The 20464-nt window shown below is 40.8% G+C and overlaps 1 protein-coding gene and 25 non-coding genes across 30 annotated transcripts in view; 11 read left to right on the plus strand and 15 right to left on the minus strand.

Moving 5' to 3' along the window:
- Window positions 1-20464, plus strand: part of ak7b (adenylate kinase 7b) — a 135148-nt gene that overhangs the window by 35759 nt on the left and 78925 nt on the right. The gene's annotated exons all lie outside the window — the stretch shown is intronic.
- Window positions 248-320, minus strand: trnav-cac (transfer RNA valine (anticodon CAC)). The gene has a single exon. It is a non-coding gene; the product is annotated as a tRNA-Val (tRNA).
- Window positions 929-1000, plus strand: trnad-guc (transfer RNA aspartic acid (anticodon GUC)). The gene has a single exon. It is a non-coding gene; the product is annotated as a tRNA-Asp (tRNA).
- Window positions 1812-1884, minus strand: trnav-cac (transfer RNA valine (anticodon CAC)). Its single transcript has one exon. It is a non-coding gene; the product is annotated as a tRNA-Val (tRNA).
- Window positions 2493-2564, plus strand: trnad-guc (transfer RNA aspartic acid (anticodon GUC)). Its single transcript has one exon. It is a non-coding gene; the product is annotated as a tRNA-Asp (tRNA).
- trnav-aac (transfer RNA valine (anticodon AAC)) lies at window positions 3374-3446 on the minus strand. Its single transcript has one exon. It is a non-coding gene; the product is annotated as a tRNA-Val (tRNA).
- On the minus strand, window positions 4263-4335 carry trnav-cac (transfer RNA valine (anticodon CAC)). Its single transcript has one exon. It is a non-coding gene; the product is annotated as a tRNA-Val (tRNA).
- trnad-guc (transfer RNA aspartic acid (anticodon GUC)) lies at window positions 4941-5012 on the plus strand. The gene has a single exon. It is a non-coding gene; the product is annotated as a tRNA-Asp (tRNA).
- Window positions 5823-5895, minus strand: trnav-cac (transfer RNA valine (anticodon CAC)). Its single transcript has one exon. It is a non-coding gene; the product is annotated as a tRNA-Val (tRNA).
- On the plus strand, window positions 6504-6575 carry trnad-guc (transfer RNA aspartic acid (anticodon GUC)). Its single transcript has one exon. It is a non-coding gene; the product is annotated as a tRNA-Asp (tRNA).
- On the minus strand, window positions 7387-7459 carry trnav-aac (transfer RNA valine (anticodon AAC)). The gene has a single exon. It is a non-coding gene; the product is annotated as a tRNA-Val (tRNA).
- Window positions 8276-8348, minus strand: trnav-cac (transfer RNA valine (anticodon CAC)). The gene has a single exon. It is a non-coding gene; the product is annotated as a tRNA-Val (tRNA).
- On the minus strand, window positions 9836-9908 carry trnav-cac (transfer RNA valine (anticodon CAC)). Its single transcript has one exon. It is a non-coding gene; the product is annotated as a tRNA-Val (tRNA).
- trnad-guc (transfer RNA aspartic acid (anticodon GUC)) lies at window positions 10517-10588 on the plus strand. Its single transcript has one exon. It is a non-coding gene; the product is annotated as a tRNA-Asp (tRNA).
- Window positions 11399-11471, minus strand: trnav-cac (transfer RNA valine (anticodon CAC)). The gene has a single exon. It is a non-coding gene; the product is annotated as a tRNA-Val (tRNA).
- Window positions 12080-12151, plus strand: trnad-guc (transfer RNA aspartic acid (anticodon GUC)). The gene has a single exon. It is a non-coding gene; the product is annotated as a tRNA-Asp (tRNA).
- Window positions 12961-13033, minus strand: trnav-aac (transfer RNA valine (anticodon AAC)). The gene has a single exon. It is a non-coding gene; the product is annotated as a tRNA-Val (tRNA).
- Window positions 13449-13520, plus strand: trnad-guc (transfer RNA aspartic acid (anticodon GUC)). The gene has a single exon. It is a non-coding gene; the product is annotated as a tRNA-Asp (tRNA).
- Window positions 15202-15274, minus strand: trnav-aac (transfer RNA valine (anticodon AAC)). The gene has a single exon. It is a non-coding gene; the product is annotated as a tRNA-Val (tRNA).
- Window positions 15690-15761, plus strand: trnad-guc (transfer RNA aspartic acid (anticodon GUC)). Its single transcript has one exon. It is a non-coding gene; the product is annotated as a tRNA-Asp (tRNA).
- Window positions 16573-16645, minus strand: trnav-aac (transfer RNA valine (anticodon AAC)). The gene has a single exon. It is a non-coding gene; the product is annotated as a tRNA-Val (tRNA).
- On the minus strand, window positions 17258-17330 carry trnav-aac (transfer RNA valine (anticodon AAC)). Its single transcript has one exon. It is a non-coding gene; the product is annotated as a tRNA-Val (tRNA).
- trnad-guc (transfer RNA aspartic acid (anticodon GUC)) lies at window positions 17951-18022 on the plus strand. The gene has a single exon. It is a non-coding gene; the product is annotated as a tRNA-Asp (tRNA).
- trnav-cac (transfer RNA valine (anticodon CAC)) lies at window positions 18834-18906 on the minus strand. Its single transcript has one exon. It is a non-coding gene; the product is annotated as a tRNA-Val (tRNA).
- trnav-cac (transfer RNA valine (anticodon CAC)) lies at window positions 19518-19590 on the minus strand. Its single transcript has one exon. It is a non-coding gene; the product is annotated as a tRNA-Val (tRNA).
- On the plus strand, window positions 20199-20270 carry trnad-guc (transfer RNA aspartic acid (anticodon GUC)). Its single transcript has one exon. It is a non-coding gene; the product is annotated as a tRNA-Asp (tRNA).

The following is a 20464-nucleotide window of genomic DNA, read 5'->3' on the forward strand; positions in this document are numbered from 1 at the left end:
TTGTTGTAATTTTTAGATTGTCACAGTAAATCCAAAGTGAGCTGGGATTGTTTCCACCCAGGTTCGGACTGTGGACCTGTCGTGTGTGAGAGAAACATGACAACCATTACACTATGGAAACACATGACTCCTAATAGTTTAAAATCAGGATGTCCATGAACTGACAGTGTGGTTATATGGAGCCTTGTTGTGAATTTTAGATTTTCATGAGGGCGTTTTACACAGCAGTTCAAAAGTGAACTGTGATTGTTTCCACCCAGATTCGAACAGGGGACCTTTCGCGTGTGAGACGAACGTGATAACCACTACACTATGGAAACAGATCACTCATAACAGTTTGAAATCAGGGTGTCCGTGTCACTGAACTGACAGCGTGGTTTTCCGGAGCCTTGTTGTGAATTTTAGATTTTCATGATGGCGTTTTTCACAGCAGATCAGCAGTGAGCGGTGATTGTTTCCACCCAGGTTTGAACTGAGTGTTAGACGAACGTGATAAGCACTACACAATGGAAACTGTTGGCAGAGATATTTTCATTTTCAGACACGTTAATGTCATTTACTGATGGCGTGTCTCATGATTGGGCGTGAAGAGTTTTTTCCAACCTGGATATTTTAAGATTATAGTGGTATATATCTCTGCCTGGCACATGGAAAACTATGGTTTTATTCCCTGATGCATAGTTGATCTAAGTTGAAAATGTATGGCCGACACAGTTTTTAACAACCAATCCAAAAGAATTAGGATTATTTCCAGCCAACTTCAGACCAGGTACTCTCGTGCGTGGGAGACAAATGTGATAAACACTACACTGTGGAAAGACGTGATACCTTTGTTTTTAATTTCTTTTTTATCAATCAGACCTGTAAACCAAGTTTCCTGACAGAATGTCTGGTGTATGGGCGGTAATAGCTTCATGGTATAATGTGTTCCTCGTTAGTATAGTGGACAGTATCTCCGCCTGTCACGCGGAAGACCAGGGTTTGATTCCCTGACGGGGAGTGGCTATCACTGTGAACTTGTCGATGATGTAGTTTTTCACTCCTCATGAAAAAAACATTGGGATTTTTCCCCAGTTTCAAACTCGGGACAATTTCTGTGTGAGACGATTCTGAGAAACACGACAAACCATGTAAACAAACTAGACACCCTTGTTTCATATCACGTTTTTCATGCTAAGGCATTATAAAAGTGCGTCTTGATTTGGCTTGAATAGGTCCTTTTAAGATGATTTTACCTGGTTGTATCGTCAACTGTATCTTTGTCTGTCATGAGGAGAACCATGTTTTCAATACTCTATGGGGTATTTTTGTGAATTATGGCATTTTCATGATTCAGTTCTCAATTCCTTGATGGGGAATTGTTGTGAATTTTAGTATTTTGAACAGGACGTTTCTTACAGCCGACCACAAACCAGGTGGGATTATTACTACCCAATTTGGAACTGTGGACCTTTCGTGTGTGAGATGAACATGTAAACCACTACATTATGGAAACAGACGACTCATGCCTGTTTCAAATCAGGGTGTCGATGTCACTGAACTGACAGTGTGGGTGTATGGAGCATTGTTGTAATTTTTAGATTGTCACAGTAAATCCAAAGTGAGCTGGGATTGTTTCCACCCAGGTTCGGACTGTGGACCTGTCGCGTGTGAGAGAAACATGACAACCATTACACTATGGAAACACATGACTCCTAATAGTTTAAAATCAGGATGTCCATGAACTGACAGTGTGGTTATATGGAGCCTTGTTGTGAATTTTAGATTTTCATGAGGGCGTTTTACACAGCAGTTCAAAAGTGAACTGTGATTGTTTCCACCCAGATTCGAACAGGGGACCTTTCGCGTGTGAGACGAACGTGATAACCACTACACTATGGAAACAGATCACTCATAACAGTTTGAAATCAGGGTGTCCGTGTCACTGAACTGACAGCGTGGTTTTCCGGAGCCTTGTTGTGAATTTTAGATTTTCATGATGGCGTTTTTCACAGCAGATCAGCAGTGAGCGGTGATTGTTTCCACCCAGGTTTGAACTGAGTGTTAGACGAACGTGATAAGCACTACACAATGGAAACTGTTGGCAGAGATATTTTCATTTTCAGACACGTTAATGTCATTTACTGATGGCGTGTCTCATGATTGGGCGTGAAGAGTTTTTTCCAACCTGGATATTTTAAGATTATAGTGGTATATATCTCTGCCTGGCACATGGAAAACTATGGTTTTATTCCCTGATGCATAGTTGATCTAAGTTGAAAATGTATGGCCGACACAGTTTTTAACAACCAATCCAAAAGAATTAGGATTATTTCCAGCCAACTTCAGACCAGGTACTCTCGTGCGTGGGAGACAAATGTGATAAACACTACACTGTGGAAAGACGTGATACCTTTGTTTTTAATTTCTTTTTTATCAATCAGACCTGTAAACCAAGTTTCCTGACAGAATGTCTGGTGTTTGGGCGGTAATAGCTTCATGGTATAATGTGTTCCTCGTTAGTATAGTGGACAGTATCTCCGCCTGTCACGCGGAAGACCAGGGTTCGATTCCCTGACGGGGAGTGGCTATCACTGTAAACTTGTCGATGATATAGTTTTTCACTCCTCATGAAAAAAACATTGGGATTTTTCCCCAGTTTCAAACTCGGGACAATTTCTGTGTGAGACGATTCTGAGAAACACGACAAACCATGTGAACAAACTAGACACCCTTGTTTCATATCACGTTGTTCATGCTAAGGCATTATAAAAGTGTGTCTTGATTTGGCATGAATAGATCCTTTTAAGATGATTTTACCTGGTTGTATCGTCAACTGTATCTTTGTCTGTCATGAGGAGAACCATGTTTTCAATACTCTATGGGGTATTTTTGTGAATTATGGCATTTTCATGATTCAGTTCTCAATTCCTTGATGGGGAATTGTTGTGAACTTTAGTATTTTGAACACGACGTTTCTTACAGCCGACCAAAAACGAGGTGGGATTATTACCACCCAATTTGGAACTGTGGACCTTTCGTGTGTGAGACGAACATGTAAACCACTACATTATGGAAACAGACGACTCATGCCTGTTTCAAATCAGGGTGTCGATGTCACTGAACTGACTGTGGGTGTATGGAGCATTGTTGTAATTTTTAGATTGTCACAGTAAATCCAAAGTGAGCTGGGATTGTTTCCACCCAGGTTCGGACTGTGGACCTGTCGTGTGTGAGAGAAACATGACAACCATTACACTATGGAAACACATGACTCCTAATAGTTTAAAATCAGGATGTCCATGAACTGACAGTGTGGTTATATGGAGCCTTGGTGTGAATTTTAGATTTTCATGAGGGCGTTTTACACAGCAGTTCAAAAGTGAACTGTGATTGTTTCCACCCAGTTTCGAACTGGGGACCTTTCGCGTGTTAGACGAACGTGATAACCACTACACTATGGAAACTGTTGGCAGAAACATTTTCATTACCAGACACATTAATCTAAGTTACTGATCGCGTGTCTCATGATTGGGCGTGAAGAGTTTTTTTCCAAGCTGCATATATTGAGATTATAAATGATCTGCCCAAACGAGACACCCTTGTTTCATACAAGGTTGTTCATTCCAAGGAATTATCAAAGTGCCTCGTTTTTGCAAGGATAGGTCCTTTTAAGATGATGTACCCTGGTTGTATCATCAACCGTATCCTTGCCTGTCATGAGGAGAACCATGTTTTCAATACTCTAAAGGGGTTTTTTGTGAATTATTGCATTTTCATGATTCAGTTCTCGATTCCCTAATGGGGAATTGTTGTGAACTTTAGTATTTTGAACAGGACGTTTTTTTACAGCCGACAAAAAACCAGGTGGGATTATTACCACCCAATTCCGAACTGTGGACCTTTCGTGTGTGAGACGAACATGTAAACCACTACATTATGGAAACAGACGAATCATGCCTGTTTCAAATTAGGGTGTCCATGTCACTGAACTGACAGTGTGGCTCTATGGAGCGTTGTTGTAATTTTAGATTTTCATGATGACATTTTTCACAGTAAATCAAAATTGAGCTGAGATTGTTTCCACCCAGTTTCAAACTTTGGACCTTTCGTGTGTGAGACGAACGTGTTAACCACTACATTATGGAAACAGACGACTCATGCCTTTTTCAAATCAGGGTGTCCATGTCACTTAACTTACTGTGTGGCTGGATCAAGCATTGTTGTCATTTTCAGATTTTCATGATGCCGTTTTTCACAGTAAATCAAAATTGAGCTGGGATTGTTTCCACCCAGTTTTGAACTGGGGACCTCTCGTGCGTGAGACGAACGTGATAACCACTACACTATGGAAACAGATCACTCATAACAGTTTGAAATCAGGGTGTCCGTGTCACTGAACTGACAGTGTGGTTTTCCGGAGCCTTGTGAATTTTAGATTTTCATGATGGCGTTTTTCACAGCAGATCAGCAGTGAGCGGTGATTGTTTCCACCCAGGTTTGAACTGAGTGTTAGACGAACGTGATAAGCACTACACAATGGAAACTGTTGGCAGAGATATTTTCATTTTCAGACACGTTAATGTCATTTACTGATGGCGTGTCTCATGATTGGGCGTGAAGAGTTTTTTCCAACCTGGATATTTTAAGATTATAGTGGTATATATCTCTGCCTGGCACATGGAAAACTATGGTTTTATTCCCTGATGCATAGTTGATCTAAATTGAAAATGTATGGCCGACACAGTTTTTAACAACCAATCCAAAAGAATTAGGATTATTTCCAGCCAACTTCAGACCAGGTACTCTCGTGCGTGGGAGACAAATGTGATAAACACTACACTGTGGAAAGACGTGATACCTTTGTTTTTAATTTCTTTTTTATCAATCAGACCTGTAAACCAAGTTTCCTGACAGAATGTCTGGTGTATGGGCGGTAATAGCTTCATGGTATAATGTGTTCCTCGTTAGTATAGTGGACAGTATCTCCGCCTGTCACGCGGAAGACCAGGGTTCGATTCCCTGACGGGGAGTGGCTATCACTGTGAACTTGTCGATGATGTAGTTTTTCACTCCTCATGAAAAAAACATTGGGATTTTTCCCCAGTTTCAAACTCGGGACAATTTCTGTGTGAGACGATTCTGAGAAACACGACAAACCATGTGAACAAACTAGACACCCTTGTTTCATATCACGTTGTTCATGCTAAGGCATTATAAAAGTGTGTCTTGATTTGGCTTGAATAGGTCCTTTTAAGATGATTTTACCTGGTTGTATCGTCAACTGTATCTTTGTCTGTCATGAGGAGAACCATGTTTTCAATACTCTATGGGGTATTTTTGTGAATTATGGCATTTTCATGATTCAGTTCTCAATTCCTTGATGGGGAATTGTTGTAAACTTTAGTATTTTGAACAGGACGTTTCTTACAGCCGACCAAAAACCAGGTGGATTATTACCACCCAATTTGGAACTGTGGACCTTTCGTGTGTGAGACGAACATGTAAACCACTACATTATGGAAACAGACGACTCATGCCTGTTTCAAATCAGGGTGTCGATGTCACTGAACTGACAGTGTGGGTGTATGGAGCATTGTTGTAATTTTTAGATTGTCACAGTAAATCCAAAGTGAGCTGCGATTGTTTCCACCCAGGTTCGGACTGTGGACCTGTCGTGTGTGAGAGAAACATGACAACCATTACACTATGGAAACACATGACTCCTAATAGTTTAAAATCAGGATGTCCATGAACTGACAGTGTGGTTATATGGAGCCTTGTTGTGAATTTTAGATTTTCATGAGGGCGTTTTACACAGCAGTTCAAAAGTGAACTGTGATTGTTTCCACCCAGATTCGAACAGGGGACCTTTCGCGTGTGAGACGAACGTGATAACCACTACACTATGGAAACAGATCACTCATAACAGTTTGAAATCAGGGTGTCCGTGTCACTGAACTGACAGCGTGGTTTTCCGGAGCCTTGTTGTGAATTTTAGATTTTCATGATGGCGTTTTTCACAGCAGATCAGCAGTGAGCGGTGATTGTTTCCACCCAGGTTTGAACTGAGTGTTAGACGAACGTGATAAGCACTACACAATGGAAACTGTTGGCAGAGATATTTTCATTTTCAGACACGTTAATGTCATTTACTGATGGCGTGTCTCATGATTGGGCGTGAAGAGTTTTTTCCAACCTGGATATTTTAAGATTATAGTGGTATATATCTCTGCCTGGCACATGGAAAACTATGGTTTTATTCCCTGATGCATAGTTGATCTAAGTTGAAAATGTATGGCCGACACAGTTTTTAACAACCAATCCAAAAGAATTAGGATTATTTCCAGCCAACTTCAGACCAGGTACTCTCGTGCGTGGGAGACAAATGTGATAAACACTACACTGTGGAAAGACGTGATACCTTTGTTTTTAATTTCTTTTTTATCAATCAGACCTGTAAACCAAGTTTCCTGACAGAATGTCTGGTGTTTGGGCGGTAATAGCTTCATGGTATAATGTGTTCCTCGTTAGTATAGTGGACAGTATCTCCGCCTGTCATGCGGAAGACCAGGGTTCGATTCCCTGACGGGGAGTGGCTATCACTGTAAACTTGTCGATGATGTAGTTTTTCACTCCTCATGAAAAAAACATTGGGATTTTTCCCCAGTTTCAAACTCGGGACAATTTCTGTGTGAGACGATTCTGAGAAACACGACAAACCATGTGAACAAACTAGACACCCTTGTTTCATATCACGTTGTTCATGCTAAGGCATTATAAAAGTGTGTCTTGATTTGGCATGAATAGATCCTTTTAAGATGATTTTACCTGGTTGTATCGTCAACTGTATCTTTGTCTGTCATGAGGAGAACCATGTTTTCAATACTCTATGGGGTATTTTTGTGAATTATGGCATTTTCATGATTCAGTTCTCAATTCCTTGATGGGGAATTGTTGTGAACTTTAGTATTTTGAACACGACGTTTCTTACAGCCGACCAAAAACGAGGTGGGATTATTACCACCCAATTTGGAACTGTGGACCTTTCGTGTGTGAGACGAACATGTAAACCACTACATTATGGAAACAGACGACTCATGCCTGTTTCAAATCAGGGTGTCGATGTCACTGAACTGACAGTGTGGGTGTATGGAGCATTCTTGTAATTTTTAGATTGTCACAGTAAATCCAAAGTGAGCTGGGATTGTTTCCACCCAGGTTCGGACTGTGGACCTGTCGTGTGTGAGAGAAACATGACAACCATTACACTATGGAAACACATGACTCCTAATAGTTTAAAATCAGGATGTCCATGAACTGACAGTGTGGTTATATGGAGCCTTGGTGTGAATTTTAGATTTTCATGAGGGCGTTTTACACAGCAGTTCAAAAGTGAACTGTGATTGTTTCCACCCAGTTTCGAACTGGGGACCTTTCGCGTGTTAGACGAACGTGATAACCACCACACTATGGAAACTGTTGGCAGAAACATTTTCATTACCAGACACATTAATCTAAGTTACTGATCGCGTGTCTCATGATTGGGCGTGAAGAGTTTTTTTCCAAGCTGCATATATTGAGATTATAAATGATCTGCCCAAACGAGACACCCTTGTTTCATACAAGGTTGTTCATTCCAAGGAATTATCAAAGTGCCTCGTTTTTGCAAGGATAGGTCCTTTTAAGATGATGTACCCTGGTTGTATCATCAACTGTATCCTTGCCTGTCATGAGGAGAACCATGTTTTCAATACTCTAAAGGGGTTTTTTTGTGAATTATTGCATTTTCATGATTCAGTTCTCGATTCCCTAATGGGGAATTGTTGTGAACTTTAGTATTTTGAACAGGACGTTTTTTACAGCCGACAAAAAACCAGGTGGGATTATTACCACCCAATTCCGAACTGTGGACCTTTCGTGTGTGAGACGAACATGTAAACCACTACATTATGGAAACAGACGAATCATGCCTGTTTCAAATTAGGGTGTCCATGTCACTGAACTGACAGTGTGGCTCTATGGAGCGTTGTTGTAATTTTAGATTTTCATGATGACATTTTTCACAGTAAATCAAAATTGAGCTGAGATTGTTTCCACCCAGTTTCAAACTTTGGACCTTTCGTGTGTGAGACGAACGTGTTAACCACTACATTATGGAAACAGACGACTCATGCCTTTTTCAAATCAGGGTGTCCATGTCACTTAACTTACTGTGTGGCTGGATCAAGCATTGTTGTCATTTTCAGATTTTCATGATGCCGTTTTTCACAGTAAATCAAAATTGAGCTGGGATTGTTTCCACCCAGTTTTGAACTGGGGACCTCTCGTGCGTGAGACGAACGTGATAACCACTACACTATGGAAACAGATCACTCATAACAGTTTGAAATCAGGGTGTCCGTGTCACTGAACTGACAGTGTGGTTTTCCGGAGCCTTGTGAATTTTAGATTTTCATGATGGCGTTTTTCACAGCAGATCAGCAGTGAGCGGTGATTGTTTCCACCCAGGTTTGAACTGAGTGTTAGACGAACGTGATAAGCACTACACAATGGAAACTGTTGGCAGAGATATTTTCATTTTCAGACACGTTAATGTCATTTACTGATGGCGTGTCTCATGATTGGGCGTGAAGAGTTTTTTCCAACCTGGATATTTTAAGATTATAGTGGTATATATCTCTGCCTGGCACATGGAAAACTATGGTTTTATTCCCTGATGCATAGTTGATCTAAGTTGAAAATGTATGGCCGACACAGTTTTTAACAACCAATCCAAAAGAATTAGGATTATTTCCAGCCAACTTCAGACCAGGTACTCTCGTGCGTGGGAGACAAATGTGATAAACACTACACTGTGGAAAGACGTGATACCTTTGTTTTTAATTTCTTTTTTATCAATCAGACCTGTAAACCAAGTTTCCTGACAGAATGTCTGGTGTATGGGCGGTAATAGCTTCATGGTATAATGTGTTCCTCGTTAGTATAGTGGACAGTATCTCCGCCTGTCACGCGGAAGACCAGGGTTCGATTCCATGACGGGGAGTGGCTATCACTGTGAGCTTCTCGATGATGTAGTTTTTCACTCTTAATGAAAAAAACATTGGGATTTTTCCCCAGTTTCAAACTCGGGACAATTTCTGTGTGAGACGATTCTGAGAAACACGACAAACCATGTGAACAAACTAGACACCCTTGTTTCATATCACGTTGTTCATGCTAAGGCATTATAAAAGTGCGTCTTGATTTGGCTTGAATAGGTCCTTTTAAGATGATTTTACCTGGTTGTATCGTCAACTGTATCTTTGTCTGTCATGAGGAGAACCATGTTTTCAATACTCTATGGGGTATTTTTGTGAATTATGGCATTTTCATGATTCAGTTCTCAATTCCTTGATGGGGAATTGTTGTGAACTTTAGTATTTTGAACAGGACGTTTCTTACAGCCGACCAAAAACCAGGTGGATTATTACCACCCAATTTGGAACTGTGGACCTTTCGTGTGTGAGACGAACATGTAAACCACTACATTATGGAAACAGACGACTCATGCCTGTTTCAAATCAGGGTGTCGATGTCACTGAACTGACAGTGTGGGTGTATGGAGCATTGTTGTAATTTTTAGATTGTCACAGTAAATCCAAAGTGAGCTGGGATTGTTTCCACCCAGGTTCGGACTGTGGACCTGTCGTGTGTGAGAGAAACATGACAACCATTACACTATGGAAACACATGACTCCTAATAGTTTAAAATCAGGATGTCCATGAACTGACAGTGTGGTTATATGGAGCCTTGTTGTGAATTTTAGATTTTCATGAGGGCGTTTTACACAGCAGTTCAAAAGTGAACTGTGATTGTTTCCACCCAGATTCGAACAGGGGACCTTTCGCGTGTGAGACGAACGTGATAACCACTACACTATGGAAACAGATCACTCATAACAGTTTGAAATCAGGGTGTCCGTGTCACTGAACTGACAGCGTGGTTTTCCGGAGCCTTGTTGTGAATTTTAGATTTTCATGATGGCGTTTTTCACAGCAGATCAGCAGTGAGCGGTGATTGTTTCCACCCAGGTTTGAACTGAGTGTTAGACGAACGTGATAAGCACTACACAATGGAAACTGTTGGCAGAGATATTTTCATTTTCAGACACGTTAATGTCATTTACTGATGGCGTGTCTCATGATTGGGCGTGAAGAGTTTTTTCCAACCTGGATATTTTAAGATTATAGTGGTATATATCTCTGCCTGGCACATGGAAAACTATGGTTTTATTCCCTGATGCATAGTTGATCTAAGTTGAAAATGTATGGCCGACACAGTTTTTAACAACCAATCCAAAAGAATTAGGATTATTTCCAGCCAACTTCAGACCAGGTACTCTCGTGCGTGGGAGACAAATGTGATAAACACTACACTGTGGAAAGACGTGATACCTTTGTTTTTAATTTCTTTTTTATCAATCAGACCTGTAAACCAAGTTTCCTGACAGAATGTCTGGTGTATGGGCGGTAATAGCTTCATGGTATAATGTGTTCCTCGTTAGTATAGTGGACAGTATCTCCGCCTGTCACGCGGAAGACCAGGGTTCGATTCCCTGACGGGGAGTGGCTATCACTGTGAGCTTGTCGATGATGTAGTTTTTCACTCCTCATGAAAAAAACATTGGGATTTTTCCCCAGTTTCAAACTCGGGACAATTTCTGTGTGAGACGATTCTGAGAAACACGACAAACCATGTGAACAAACTAGACACCCTTGTTTCATATCACGTTGTTCATGCTAAGGCATTATAAAAGTGCGTCTTGATTTGGCTTGAATAGGTCCTTTTAAGATGATTTTACCTGGTTGTATCGTCAACTGTATCTTTGTCTGTCATGAGGAGAACCATGTTTTCAATACTCTCTGGGGTATTTTTGTGAATTATGGCATTTTCATGATTCAGTTCTCAATTCCTTGATGGGGAATTGTTGTGAACTTTAGTATTTTGAACAGGACGTTTCTTACAGCCGACCAAAAACCAGGTGGATTATTACCACCCAATTTGGAACTGTGGATCTTTCGTGTGTGAGACGAACATGTAAACCACTACATTATGGAAACAGACGACTCATGCCTGTTTCAAATCAGGGTGTCGATGTCACTGAACTGACAGTGTGGGTGTATGGAGCATTGTTGTAATTTTTAGATTGTCACAGTAAATCCAAAGTGAGCTGGGATTGTTTCCACCCAGGTTCGGACTGTGGACCTGTCGCGTGTGAGAGAAACATGACAACCATTACACTATGGAAACACATGACTCCTAATAGTTTAAAATCAGGATGTCCATGAACTGACAGTGTGGTTATATGGAGCCTTGTTGTGAATTTTAGATTTTCATGAGGGCGTTTTACACAGCAGTTCAAAAGTGAACTGTGATTGTTTCCACCCAGATTCGAACAGGGGACCTTTCGCGTGTGAGACGAACGTGATAACCACTACACTATGGAAACAGATCACTCATAACAGTTTGAAATCAGGGTGTCCGTGTCACTGAACTGACAGCGTGGTTTTCCGGAGCCTTGTTGTGAATTTTAGATTTTCATGATGGCGTTTTTCACAGCAGATCAGCAGTGAGCGGTGATTGTTTCCACCCAGGTTTGAACTGAGTGTTAGACGAACGTGATAAGCACTACACAATGGAAACTGTTGGCAGAGATATTTTCATTTTCAGACACGTTAATGTCATTTACTGATGGCGTGTCTCATGATTGGGCGTGAAGAGTTTTTTCCAACCTGGATATTTTAAGATTATAGTGGTATATATCTCTGCCTGGCACATGGAAAACTATGGTTTTATTCCCTGATGCATAGTTGATCTAAGTTGAAAATGTATGGCCGACACAGTTTTTAACAACCAATCCAAAAGAATTAGGATTATTTCCAGCCAACTTCAGACCAGGTACTCTCGTGCGTGGGAGACAAATGTGATAAACACTACACTGTGGAAAGACGTGATACCTTTGTTTTTAATTTCTTTTTTATCAATCAGACCTGTAAACCAAGTTTCCTGACAGAATGTCTGGTGTTTGGGCGGTAATAGCTTCATGGTATAATGTGTTCCTCGTTAGTATAGTGGACAGTATCTCCGCCTGTCACGCGGAAGACCAGGGTTCGATTCCCTGACGGGGAGTGGCTATCACTGTAAACTTGTCGATGATGTAGTTTTTCACTCCTCATGAAAAAAACATTGGGATTTTTCCCCAGTTTCAAACTCGGGACAATTTCTGTGTGAGACGATTCTGAGAAACACGACAAACCATGTGAACAAACTAGACACCCTTGTTTCATATCACGTTGTTCATGCTAAGGCATTATAAAAGTGTGTCTTGATTTGGCATGAATAGATCCTTTTAAGATGATTTTACCTGGTTGTATCGTCAACTGTATCTTTGTCTGTCATGAGGAGAACCATGTTTTCAATACTCTATGGGGTATTTTTGTGAATTATGGCATTTTCATGATTCAGTTCTCAATTCCTTGATGGGGAATTGTTGTGAACTTTAGTATTTTGAACACGACGTTTCTTACAGCCGACCAAAAACGAGGTGGGATTATTACCACCCAATTTGGAACTGTGGACCTTTCGTGTGTGAGACGAACATGTAAACCACTACATTATGGAAACAGACGACTCATGCCTGTTTCAAATCAGGGTGTCGATGTCACTGAACTGACTGTGGGTGTATGGAGCATTGTTGTAATTTTTAGATTGTCACAGTAAATCCAAAGTGAGCTGGGATTGTTTCCACCCAGGTTCGGACTGTGTACCTGTCGTGTGTGAGAGAAACATGACAACCATTACACTATGGAAACACATGACTCCTAATAGTTTAAAATCAGGATGTCCATGAACTGACAGTGTGGTTATATGGAGCCTTGTTGTGAATTTTAGATTTTCATGGGGGCGTTTTACACAGCAGTTCAAAAGTGAACTGTGATTGTTTCCACCCAGATTCGAACAGGGGACCTTTCGCGTGTTAGACGAACGTGATAACCACTACACTATGGAAACTGTTGGCAGAGGTATTTTCATTTTCAGACACGTTAATCTCATTTACTGATGGCGTGTCTCATGATTGGGCGTGAAGAGTTTTTTCCAACCTGGATATTTTAAGATTATAGTGGTATATAGCTCTGCTTGGCAAATGGATAACTATGGTTTTATTCCCTGATGCATAGTTGATCTAAGTTGAAAATGTATGGCCGACACAGTTTTTAACAACCAATCCAAAACAATTAGGATTGTTTCCAGCCAACTTCAGACCAGGTACTCTCATGCGTGTGAGACAAATGTGATAAACACTACATTGTGGAAAGACGTGATACCTTTGTTTTTAATGTCTTTTTTTATCAGCCAGACCTGTAAACCAAGTTTCCTGACAGAATGTCTGGTGTTTGGGCGGTAATAGCTTCATGGTATAATGTGTTCCTCGTTAGTATAGTGGACAGTATCTCCGCCTGTCATGCGGAAGACCAGGGTTTGATTCCCTGACGGGGAGTGGCTTTCACTTTAAACTTGTTGATGATGTAGTTTTTCACTCCTCATGAAAAAAACATTGGGATTTTTCCCCAGTTTCAAACTCGGGACGATTTCTGTGTGAGACGATTCTGAGAAACACGACAAACCATGTGAACAAACTAGACACCCTTGTTTCATATCACGTTGTTCATGCTAAGGCATTATAAAAGTGCGTCTTGATTTGGCTTGAATAGGTCCTTTTAAGATGATTTTACCTGGTTGTATCGTCAACTGTATCTTTGCCTGTCATGAGGAGAACCATGTTTTCAATACTCTAAGGGGTATTTTTGTGAATTATGGCATTTTCATGATTCAGTTCTCAATTCATTGATGGGGAATTGTTGTGAACTTTAGTATTTTGTTCAGGACGTTTTTCACCGCTGACCAAAAACCAGCTGGGATTCTTTCCACCCAATTTGGAACTGTGGACCTTTCGTGTGTGAGACGGACATGTAAACCACTACATTATGGAAACAGACGACTCATGCCTGTTTCAAATCAGGGTGTCGATGTCACTGAACTGACAGTGTGGGTGTATGGAGCATTGTTGTAATTTTTAGATTGTCACAGTAAATCCAAAGTGAGCTGGGATTGTTTCCACCCAGGTTCGGACTGTGGACCTGTCGTGTGTGAGACAAACATGACAACAATTACACTATGGAAACACATGACTCCTAATAGTTTAAAATCAGGATGTCCATGAACTGACAGTGTGGTCATATGGAGCCTTGTTGTGAATTTTAGATTTTCATGAGGGCGTTTTTCACAGCAGTTCAAAAGTGCACCATGATTGTTTCCACCCAGTTTCGAACAAGGGACCTTTCGCGTGTTAGACGAACGTGATAAGCACTACACAATGGAAACTGTTGGCAGAGATATTTTCATTTTCAGACACGTTAATCTCATTTACTGATGGCGTGTCTCATGATTGAGCGTGAAGAGTTTTTTCCAACCTGGATATTTTAAGATTATAGTGGTATATAGCTCTGCCTGGGAAATGGAAAACTATGGTTTTATTCCCTGATGCATAGTTGATCTAAGTTGAAAATGTATGGCCGACACAGTTTTTAACAACCAATCCAAAAGAATTAGGATTGTTTCCAGCCAACTTCAAACCAGCTACTCTCATGCGTGTGAGACAAATGTGATAAACACTACACTGTGGAAAGACGTGATACCTTTGTTTTTAATGTCTTTTTTTATCAACCAGACCTGTAAACCAAGTTTCCTGACAGAATGTCTGGTGTTTGGGCGGTAATAGCTTCATGGGATTCTTTCCACCCAATTTGGAACTGTGGACCTTTCGTGTGTGAGACGGACATGTAAACCACTACATTATAGAAACAGACGACTCATGCCTGTTTCAAATCAGGGTGTCGATGTCACTGAACTGACAGTGTGGGTGTATGGAGCATTGTTGTAATTTTTAGATTGTCACAGTAAATCCAAAGTGAGCTGGGATTGTTTCCACCCAGGTTCGGACTGTGGACCTGTCGTGTGTGAGAGAAACATGACAACCATTACACTATGGAAACACATGACTCCTAATAGTTTAAAATCAGTATGTCCATGAACTGACAGTGTGGTCATATGGAGCCTTGTTGTGAATTTTAGATTTTCATGAGGCCGTTTTTCACAGCAGTTCAAAAGTGAACCGTGATTGTTTCCACCCAGTTTCGAACTGGGGACCTTTCGCGTGTTAGACGAACGTGATAACCACTACACTATGGAAACTGTTGGCAGAGGTATTTTCATTTTCAGACACGTTAATCTCATTTACTGATGGCGTGTCTCATGATTGGGCGTGAAGAGTTTTTTCCAACCTGGATATTTTAAGATTATAGTGGTATATAGCTCTGCCTGGCAAATGGAAAACTATGGTTTTATTCCCTGATGCATAGTTGATCTAAGTTGAAAATGTATGGCCGACACAGTTTTTAACAACCAATCCAAAAGAATTAGGATTGTTTCCAGCCAACTTCAAACCAGCTACTCTCATGCGTGTGAGACAAATGTGATAAACACTACACTGTGGAAAGACGTGATACCTTTGTTTTTAATGTCTTTTTTTATCAACCAGACCTGTAAACCAAGTTTCCTGACAGAATGTCTGGTGTTTGGGCGGTAATAGCTTCATGGTATAATGTGTTCCTCGTTAGTATAGTGGACAGTATCTCCGCCTGTCACGCGGAAGACCAGGGTTCGATTCCCTGACGGGGAGTGGCTATCACTTTAAACTTGTGGATGATGTAGTTTTTCACTCCTCATGAAAAAAACATTGGGATTTTCCCCCAGTTTCAAACTCGGGACGATTTCTGTGTGAGACGATTCTGAGAAACACGACAAACCATGTGAACAAACGAGACACCCTTGTTTCATATCACGTTGTTCATGCTAAGGCATTATAAAAGTGTGTCTTGATTTGGCTTGAATAGGTCCTTTTAAGATGATTTTACCTGGTTGTATCGTCAACTGTATCTTTGCCTGTCATGAGGAGAACCATGTTTTCAATACTCTAAGGGGTATTTTTGTGAATTATGCCATTTTCATGATTCAGTTCTCAATTCCTTGATTGGGAATTGTTGTGAACTTTAGTATTTTGTTCAGGACGTTTTTCACCGCTGACCAAAAACCAGCTGGGATTCTTTCCACCCAATTTGGAACTGTGGACCTTCTGTGTGTGAGACGGACATGTAAACCACTACATTATGGAAACAGACGACTCATGCCTGTTTCAAATCAGGGTGTCGATGTCACTGAACTGACAGTGTGGGTGTATGGAGCATTGTTGTAATTTTTAGATTGTCACAGTAAATCCAAAGTGAGCTGGGATTGTTTCCACCCAGGTTCGGACTGTGTACCTGTCGTGTGTGAGAGAAACATGACAACCATTACACTATGGAAACACATGACTCCTAATAGTTTAAAATCAGGATGTCCATGAACTGACAGTGTGGTTATATGGAGCCCAGTTGTGAATTTTAGATTTTCATGAGGGCGTTTTTCACAGCAGTTCAAAAGTGAACCGTGATTGTTTCCACCCAGTTTCGAACTGGGGACCTTTCGCGTGTTAGACGAACGTGATAACCACTACACTATGGAAACTGTTGGCAGAAACATTTACATTATCAGACACATTGATCTAAGTTACTGATCGCGTGTCTCATGATTGGGCGTGAAGAGGTTTTTCCAAGCTGCATATATTGAGATTATAAATGATGTGCCCAAACGAGACACCCTTGTTTCATACAAGGTTGTTCATGCCAAGGAATTATCAAAGTGCCTCGTTTTTGCAAGGATAGGTCCTTTTAAGATGATGTACCCTGGTTGTATCGTCAACTGTATCCTTGCCTGTCATGAGGAGAACCATGTTTTCAATACTCTAAAGGGGTGTTTTTGTGAATTATGGCATTTTCATGATTCAATTCTCGATTCCCTCATGGGGAATTGTTGTGAACTTTAGTATTTTGAACAGGACGTTTTTTTACAGCCGACCAAAAACCAGGTGGGATTATTACCACCCAATTTTGAACTGTGGACCTTTCGTGTGTGAGACGAACATGTGAACCACTACATTATGGAAACAGACGAATCACGCCTGTTTCAAATCAGGGTGTCCATGTCACTGAACTGACAGTGTGGCTCTATGGAACGTTGTTGTAATTTTTAGATTTTCACTATGACGTTTTTCACAGTAAATCAAAATTGAGCTGGGATTGTTTCCACCCAGTTTCGAACTAGGGACCTCTCGTGTGTTAGACGAACGTGATAACCACTACACTATGGAAACAGATCACTCATAACTGTTTGAAATCAGGGTGTCCGTGTCATTGAACTGACAGTGTGGTTTTCCGGAGCCTTGTTGTGAATTTTAGATTTTCTAGATGCCGTTTTTCACAGCAGATCAGCAGTGAGCGGTGATTGTTTCCACCCAGGTTTGAACTGAGGACCTTTCGTGTTTTAGACGAACGTTATAAGCACTACACAATGGAAACTGTTGGCAGAGATATGTTCATTTTCAGACACGTTAATCTCATTTACTGATGGCGTGTCTCATGATTGGGCGTGAAGAGTTTTTTCCAACCTGGATATTTTAAGATTATAGTGGTATATATCTCTGCCTGGCACATGGAAAACTATGGTTTTATTCCCTGATGCATAGTTGATCTAAGTTGAAAATGTATGGCCGACACAGTTTTTAACAACCAATCCAAAAGAATTAGGATTGTTTCCAGCCAACTTCAGACCAAGTACTCTCATGCGTGTGAGACAAATGTGATAAACACTACACTGTGGAAAGACGTGATACCTTTGTTTTTAATGTCTTTTTTTATCAACCAGACCTGTAAACCAAGTTTCCTGACAGAATGTCTGGTGTTTGGGCGGTAATAGCTTCATGGTATAACGTGTTCCTCGTTAGTATAGTGGACAGTATCTCCGCCTGTCACGCGGAAGACCAGGGTTCGATTCCCTGACGGGGAGTGGTTATCACTTTAAACTTGTCGATGATGTAGTTTTTCACTCCTCATGAAAAAAACATTGGGATTTTTCCCCAGTTTCAAACTCGGGACAATTTCTGTGTGAGACGATTCTGAGAAACACGACAAACCATGTGAACGAACTAGACACCCTTGTTTCATATCACGTTGTTCATGCTAAGGCATTATAAAAGTGCGTCTTGATTTGCGTTGAATAGGTCCTTTTAAGATGATTTTACCTGGTTGTATCGTCAACTGTATCTTTGCCTGTCATGAGGAGAACCATGTTTTCAATACTCTATGGGGTATTTTTGTGAATTATGGCATTTTCATGATTCAGTTCTCAATTCCTTGATGGGGAATTGTTGTGAACTTTAGTATTTTGAACAGGACGTTTCTTACAGCCGACCAAAAACCAGGTGGGATTATTACCACCCAATTTGGAACTGAGGACCTTTCGTGTGTGAGATGAACATGTAAACCACTACATTATGGAAACAGACGACTCATGCCTGTTTCAAATCAGGGTGTCGATGTCACTGAACTGACAGTGTGGGTGTATGGAGCATTGTTGTAATTTTTAGATTGTCACAGTAAATCCAAAGTGAGCTGGTATTGTTTCCACCCAGGTTCGGACTGTGGACCTGTCGTGTGTGAGAGAAACATGACAACCATTACACTATGGAAACACATGACTCCTAATAGTTTAAAATCAGGATGTCCATGAACTGACAGTGTGGTTATATGGAGCCTTGTTGTGAATTTTAGATTTTCATGAGGGCGTTTTACACAGCAGTTCAAAAGTGAACTGTGATTGTTTCCACCCAGATTCGAACTGGGGACCTTTCGCGTGTGAGACGAACGTGATAACCACTACACTATGGAAACTGTTGGCAGAAGCATTTTCATTATCAGACACATTAATCTAAGTTACTGATCGCGTGTCTCATGATTGGGCGTGAAGAGTTTTTTCCAAGCTGCATATATTGAGATTATAAATGATGTGCCCAAACGAGACACCCTTGTTTCATACAAGGTTGTTCATTCCAAGGAATTATCAAAGTGCCTCGTTTTTGCAAGGATAGGTCCTTTTAAGATGATGTACCCTGGTTGTATCATCAACTGTATCCTTGCCTGTCATGAGGAGAACCATGTTTTCAATACTCTAAAGGGGTGTTTTTGTGAATTATTGCATTTTCATGATTCAGTTCTCGATTCCCTAATGGGGAATTGTTGTGAACTTTAGTATTTTGAACAGGACGTTTTTTACAGCCGACAAAAAACCAGGTGGGATTATTACCACCCAATTCCGAACTGTGGACCTTTCGTGTGTGAGACGAACATGTAAACCACTACATTATGGAAACAGACGAATCATGCCTGTTTCAAATCAGGGTGTCCATGTCACTGAACTTACTGTGTGGCTGGATCGAGCATTGTTGTCATTTTCAGATTTTCATGATGCCGTTTTTCACAGTAAATCAAAATTGAGCTGGGATTGTTTCCACCCAGTTTCAAACTGGGGACCTCTCGTGTGTGAGACGAACGTGATAACCACTAAACTATGGAAACAGATCACTCATAACAGTTTGAAATCAGGGTGTCCGTGTTACTGAACTGACAGTGTGGTTTTCCGGAGCCTTGTTGTGAATTTTAGATTTTCATGATGGCGTTTTTCACAGCAGATCAGCAGTGAGCGGTGATTGTTTCCACCCAGGTTTGAACTGAGTGTTAGACGAACGTCATAAGCACTACACAATGGAAACTGTTGGCAGAGATATTTTCATTTTCAGACACGTTAATGTCATTTACTGATGGCGTGTCTCATGATTGGGCGTGAAGAGTTTTTTCCAACCTGGATATTTTAAGATTATAGTGGTATATATCTCTGCCTGGCACATGGAAAACTATGGTTTTATTCCCTGATGCATAGTTTATCTAAATTGAAAATGTATGGCCGACACAGTTTTTAACAACCAATCCAAAAGAATTAGGATTATTTCCAGCCAACTTCAGACCAGGTACTCTCGTGTGTGGGAGAAAAATGTGATAAACACTACACTGTGGAAAGACGTGATACCTTTGTTTTTAATTTCTTTTTCATCAATCAGACCTGTAAACCAAGTTTCCTGACAGAATGTCTGGTGTTTGGGCGGTAATAGCTTCATGGTATAACGTGTTCCTCGTTAGTATAGTGGACAGTATCTCCGCCTGTCACGCGGAAGACCAGGGTTCGATTCCCTGACGGGGAGTGGCTATCACTTTAAACTTGTTGATGATGTAGTTTTTCACTCCTCATGAAAAAAACATTGGGATTTTTCCCCAGTTTCAAACTCGGGACAATTTCTGTGTGAGACGATTCTGAGAAACACGACAAACCATGTGAACAAACTAGACACCCTTGTTTCATATCACGTTGTTCATGCGAAGGCATTATAAAAGTGCG

The sequence above is a fragment of the Hippocampus bargibanti genome, linkage group LG09 (assembly GCF_051943395.1).
Source record: "Hippocampus bargibanti isolate YZ-2025 linkage group LG09, ASM5194339v1, whole genome shotgun sequence".
Classification (NCBI taxonomy): domain Eukaryota; kingdom Metazoa; phylum Chordata; class Actinopteri; order Syngnathiformes; family Syngnathidae; genus Hippocampus; species Hippocampus bargibanti.